This window comes from Amphibalanus amphitrite, unplaced genomic scaffold, assembly GCF_019059575.1.
Source record: "Amphibalanus amphitrite isolate SeventyFive unplaced genomic scaffold, NRLGWU_Aamphi_draft 000062F_arrow, whole genome shotgun sequence".
Taxonomy (NCBI): domain Eukaryota; kingdom Metazoa; phylum Arthropoda; class Thecostraca; order Balanomorpha; family Balanidae; genus Amphibalanus; species Amphibalanus amphitrite.
The window spans coordinates 166,747-173,553 of record NW_024881558.1 but is presented as its reverse complement, the minus strand read 5'-3'; positions in this window follow the sequence as shown (position 1 = coordinate 173,553).

Below are 6,807 nucleotides of genomic sequence, written 5' to 3'. Positions count from 1 at the left end.
CAGCGCGGTGCTCATATCTGCGACAGATGTCAGCTGACCGCTGCACTGGCCAAGGACGGGACAGGACCGTCTTACATACAGCGGAGGCAGTGACCGGCCGTCGTCTGCCACGGCCATTAGCTTATGACACTGATCGATAGGTCAAGGTGAATTAGGCTTAGTCAATAGTAAAAGCATGGTCAGTGGCCTGCATTGCAGGTGAAATTTTGATATTTTTAAAATTCCAAATAACTTCAATAATAATTATGATATCATTACATGCGAACACTGATCGCATAAGGACTCGACATTGCCCGAACAACCGTTGCAGTGCATGTGACTTACCAACAAGAACAATATGCAGCAATAACTCTGAACTTTAAGTCCTTGTCAAACTCAAAGTGCGTGATGCTCAAAAACAGCTCCTGTGGACTGATAACAGTCATCGATAGTTCCTGAAATGCCTCGTCCAGAACAACGAATAAGCAGGTTCGTAGATCGTCGCAGTCAATAGTCGGCCCTCGAGTCTACTCTGTCGCCATTCTGTCCGACTCACCGACTCACTGTCCAAAAGTGAAGACGAGGTCGTGCGGAACACTCGGAGTGCTCTGACAGATCGCTTTGATCGAGCTGTCCCGCTGAAAGCCGACATATGCCGACACATCCATCCCCCGGTCACGAACCAGATAGAGCTGACTAGTGGACGAATGCATCGACATAGCTCCTGTAAGTGATTTCGTGCGTTCAACACAACGTGCGGCGATTTCGGAAATCTACTACGGATAACCATGTTGAAAAGAAATTATTTCTTGTGCAACGACGATGCTACTGAGTGCAATGCTACGAAATGTCAGCTTAATAAAACTCCACGTAGTACGCTTTATGGGGAAATATGTTTTATAATGTACAAAATATGCTTTCTGACGTTTTCAGGTTTCATGCTGCTTGTATAACCGCAAAATGATAAGTAACTAACAATGATGATGAAATTTGTAGAGTAAGTGCAACAATTTTGCTCCAGCAGCCTGTTCCAGTAACGCAGCAAGTCGCAGCGCCCGAATATTCACGCAACACACATGATTGAAGTATATTCAACAGATGGTATACTTTTTGTAAACGACGTGCCTCCCCTCGGTCAAATGAGTCAAATGAGTCAGTCCACGAGTGTATAGTCACTGAGCTGGTAGATGGTAATGAGAATATGTAGTATTTGTTCAGACATGCTGTGAATTATCGGGATCTGTTTTACTAAAAGCCATTCATGCAGTATGCATGCTATGCGCATCGAAAGAGCAAACAAAATGTGAATACCTGAACGTGCCACGAGGGACGTTAATTGAAAAGGGTGGGCCGCCGACAAACCTTTTTGTGTAAACATGGCCGAAGACAATGGGGACATGAGGGAGGGGTACGAAACTGAGCGGAATCGCCAACCCTACTTCTAAAACATGAGAAACAAATGAGTAAATTCATCTTGAATGCCCGAACAAATTTACTGATGGACGATGGGTTCAAATGAATAGATATCCAAGCAAACAGGCAAACGTTTTGCATTTATCTCATCATGACCGTCTATTTCTCATACCATTCACGAGCTCTGAAACCGAACACTTCCACCAAAATTTAATATTTTGGAGTATTTTTATTTGACATTTGCTTGGCATCCAATCAAACTATGGCACACATCGTTTCCCTAACTATTCCACCTGCGGATGGTGAGAAGAGGACCCGCCGCTCCGGCGGCCAGTAGGGCGGGGCGCTCTGACGCACTCCCATCCACCGGAAACTCCCGGTGAGGATCGGGCCATGTTCGCGGAACCGGATGACACGAGGCCACGCCAGCGTCCGGTCGAGAGGCGTGCGAATTGATTCCGTGCCCACCTCCCGGCCCCTCCGCCAGTGTACCGGACGCCACCGCGTCGCTTTGTCCGCGACTGTAAAAAATAATGTCTTCCATCACACCTGGCTGCTGACGTCACCGCTTCGTCGCCGCTGATTGGCTCGGAAGTGAATAATCTCCGCGCTGGCTCCGCCCCGCACCGCGGGCGGATCATTTACCATGAAAAATTAGTGTCGGTCTTTTGTTTTGGTCGCGGCGCGGTGCGGCGGCAGGCCGCGGGCACCTCGTTACGATCGGCGCTCAGCGGTGGGCCGGCGACCGCGCCGCGCTTGAACGGCTACTTGATTCAATTATCCGGCCGCTTTACGCACCCGTAGATCATCGCACGGCGTCGTTAACGGCCACGGTGGTTGTGAGCGGCGCGGACCTACCGCGGCCCAAATAAACCCGTAAACGGCCCGACAAACCGATGAGATACGATGTGGGCGCGCACTACCCACCGGCCACCGACGGGGCGCCGGCAACGACGCGGTATTAGCATGCGGATACCGTTGGCGGTGGTTATTAGTAGCGGTCGGGAAGTGTTAGAATAATGCGTGACCCACGGCGCCGGGTCAGACGGTAAACGGTGTCTCTAATGGTATGGCCGCGACCCCAGCGTGTGCTCCGGATTCCGGTCAGGCGGATACTGGTGGTCGGCGATGCGTTCTGTATCATGGATGCATATAGTGTAAGTCTTGTCTGAGTGAGAACGTAGAATGCCACGGGTAAGACAGTCTAAAATAAATTGAAAAAAGTCTACAAAGCTGTCGTGAGGAATGAGAAAGTGACCATGAACAAAAACGTTTGATCATGATTGTTGAGTGGATCTGATGTTATTATTGTTTTAGCTTTTTTTAGCGATGCCTGGGTGTCGGGTAAGTGTCAGGTTGAGTGTTGACAGGGTCGGCTGTCAACACTCCCAGCCACTGAGTGCGCCAGCCTGCCGGCGATCCTCTGGTCGCTGGGCGAGCCCTTTGCCGGACGCTGTGCTGACCCGAGTAGTGCTGTGCTGCCATGAGTCGCTGTGCTGATCTGAGCCCCTGTCATCCCGTTTCTGCTGACGGCCATGCCTCCCCTCTGCCTCTGCTGGCACATCCTCAGTCTCTTCTGAACGCTGTGCCTCCCCTCTGCCGCTGTGCTGACCTGAGCGGCACACCTCCACTCTCCAGTCTCTGCTGAAGTGCTGTGCTCACCCTCCACCGTCGTCGCCGTTCCGATGCATGGATCACGACCGGTCAGCGCCGTGCCACGCCGCGCCGCCGGCCGGTCAGCGCGCTTTACGAGTGCGACTGCAGGTGGTCGATGGGTGGCGCGCGATGGGTGGCGCGCGATTTGTGATAAGGCGCCGCGTCCCAGCGGTGTGCCCGAATATTAGCTCGTCTCGACTCATAAAGCGGGGCGGCGGCGGCCGTCAGGCGCGGCTGGCCGGTCGGGGAGCTACAGCGACCGGTCAATCCGAGGCACACGGGCGCCTCATGGGGCTGACGCTGTTGTGGCGTCACCACGAGACCAGCATCACCGGCTTTCAGCGGGTGCGTTCAGCGGTTTATCGTCGGCCAAATGATGCGCCACTCGTTGTGGTATTGAATGGGACGGCTATTTTGTGTCGAAATCGCGATATGACTCGCCTGCATTTAGCGGACGCTGGACGATAAAAGTCCGGAGAGTGCTGCTCCCCACAGGAGACCTATTCAGAAGCTTTTTATAAAATACAGCCAGACCGGTGATTTATATGCAAGGCAAAGGAATGCCTCATTGGAATATTTCTAGATCGAATTTCACGCTGAATTTTATTGAGACAGATGGATTGCCGCAAACTGTAAAATTCACCAGTAAGTCATGCTCACACCAGTGAAATATATACCCGGATTAATAACCTTCCCGTTGCGTTTTATGATCGTATCAACTGCATCATGGCCGAATTCATGCTACAATGAATGATTTTAGCACAGCCGGGGTGATAGTAAAACAAGATTTGCATCTCAATTCTGCCGGATCCACGATCGCACTCCGCGGGGCCCCTGAATAAGCGGTACGCTGGTTTGGCCGTACTCGGGTGCGCCGCAGTCCGCACTCCGCACATCGCATGAGCGCAGACACCTTCGTCTTACTTACCTGTCCGAGCGTGAACGGCCCGACCCTTGACGGCCGGTGGACCCCGACAGGCAGCGGAGAGACCCGGGCGACCCGTCGCCGACCTGTTCTTGCACCGCGCGGGGCGCCAAATCCTGCATGGACTGAGCCGGGAGCTCCCCGCATCGGAAGTACGAGTGATGATCGTTGTTTTCATGGCTTCTTGAAAGTCATTTCTTTGATGAAGCTAGTCAGTTGTGGGTATTATTCTCTACTGCACATTTAGGCACTTTTCTTCGAAAGACCCACATATGAGCATTCAGCATCTCAGTCAAAATAAACAACAATTACGGCTGGAATTACCGACAATACACGGCTATTTCATCCAGTTGTATTATTACCAGTCGTCGGACGTCGGAGCTCGCTGATCGAGCCATGCTCTCCATAAAAACTGACGGACCGAAATAGCATGCCATGGCTATTGGCCACCGAGTCGACAGCCGCCGCACACGGATTCAATTGTACGTGGCCTGGAGGAACACGGGCGTGTCATTGTTTGAGCTCAGCGCCGCACAATAGACATAACTCTCCGCGCGTCCCGGGACCGCCCACATGCCCGCCCGATCTGCAGTAACGGCTGCGGGCCTCAGCACCGGCCAGGGGCGCAGTCGACACCCTTGTGCAACTCCAACCGCCGCCTCAACTGCCGGATTCCTGGCGCATTGCTCCATAGCATTACCGCGCGGCACTCGTTCCTATCCGGTTCACTGGACATGCAGGAGCCATTATATCAGCATGTGACAGAAGTCATCTCCATACGTCTGGATGTGAGTTGGGGTGTCTCCTGGTCCTTCTGCTGCTGTATGACTCTGTAGTGCCACGTGGAGGTACGTGGCTCGGTCAGAAAGCGCGCCGGGCTCGTGCAGCTTCCATCTCCGCTGAGCGTGCTCTCTAAGGGCGCCCAGCAACCTGCCGAGTCACCCGAATAAATAGTCTATTTTGATAGATCCCGGAGAATGATTGGACGATTAGAGATCGTTAGCTCCATCTCAAGGATGCTTCAATTAATTGTTCGCACCTTCATCTTTCACTCGTTAATTTGCGACCGGCATCGGATTTTAATTGAAATCCCGTCCGGCGGCGGCGGTGGTCGGCGCGGCACAATGGCCGCGCTGAAATGGAGGCCGGACGCGGCCAAATCGGCGCGGCCACGGCGCATTGTTCCCGGTCAGAGGGAAAAACCGCCGCCGGGCAGACTGACCGGGCGGCCAGCCAGGGTGACCACTAAACGGGCGTGACACAGCGCCGACGGACGGGGGAGAGGAGAGGAGAGAGGAGAGGAGAGGAGAGGAGTGAGTGGTGTAGATAACAATAGAATAGACAGAACAGAGCAAAATAGAAAAAGAACAGAAAAGAGAAAGAAGAGAAGGAAAAAGGAAAGGAATAGGAGAGAAGGACAAATTAGAAGAAAGGAAAGGGAGAGAAACATGAGGATAAGCAAACAGAAGAGAGGATGAGGAAAAGAAAAAGCAGGGAAGGGAAAACAGAGCAAAAAGATGAGAAGCGAAGATCGATAGAGCTTGAGCTGGCTCGTCTGTCTTTCCATCCGTTCGCCAGCCCCGATGAACCGTGGGAATCTGAGCTGCGGCCGTGCCCGTCACTGGGCTCGTCATCGGACCAGGAATTCGCCGCCGGCCCCAGCAGCTGGGACGTGCTCTGCGGGAGGACCGTCCACGGCTCGAGCAGCTGGGACGGGATCCGCGGGAGGACCGTCCGAGGTCTGAGGAGCTGGACATGTCCGGTGGAGGGCCGGCCTCGGCATCTACATGCATAGGCGCACGAGCTCGGACAGTACAAAGGCGTGACTAAGTAGACATTAGTTGTTAAAAACGAAAATATTCGAATGAGTGCATGCACACCTGTACCTCATAATGATCTCAGTTATTGAATTGTAAGTTGTAGCTATGGAGTAAATGAATCAACAATTGGGGAAACAAACTAAAGTAATGGTATCTGTTAAAATTATGTAATAGTTAACTTAAATAGACATCTGCTATTTTTATAGGTGACCAGTGATCATTGTAATATAACACGCTTACCAATTAATGCTGCAAAATAGCGTTGTTTGTGGCATGCAATGCCTTGCTCATGTCCCGATTTGTTTCATAATTCCCTTCTGGGGGACTTCTGCATCTCTTCTGCATGACTACATCTGGGGGACGCAGGACCTATCACCGAACACCATCTGTGATGTGCATATTGCATAGGTATTGCTTAGACCATATGATGCGCATAATGCGTTACATAATTCCACCGGCTTTTGCACTGAAAATTATTACATCCCTGTGCCACGTGATTGCAGCAATACGGAATAGTGCTGCCAAGGCGCGAAAGTTTTACGTTTCTTTCTGCACCGATCAATCATCGCGTGATTTGATTTGACCACTCTTGCAAGGCGGCGCGTGCTAATACGATCGTGTTCCGATCATCCGCTCCCGGCTCCGGTTCCTAGAAGATGAGCTTAACGGCTTCAATAGGTGTAAGTACAAATCCTTCTCGTTTGCTCGTACTGGGTTCACTCAGCTGCAGCTTTCTCTTACGTAATTTCTTAGCTAAGAACGGTTTGCAAGCACGTGGTAACCGGGAATTTAGACTAGACGGTTTCTCCCTATGTGGCGACCTTCCATGTGCGGAAGACTGTTTTGACGTCAAGTGCATGACACCGCTGTGGATTTCGACATCGAGTTGGCATCAGAACGGGCATGGGCATAAGATCCAGCGCCTACCGATTTATTTATTTTTGCTCCTTTTCAAAGCACCGTTATACAAAACTTTCGGGAGATAAATTTTAGGAAATCAATGTTCCGTCACCT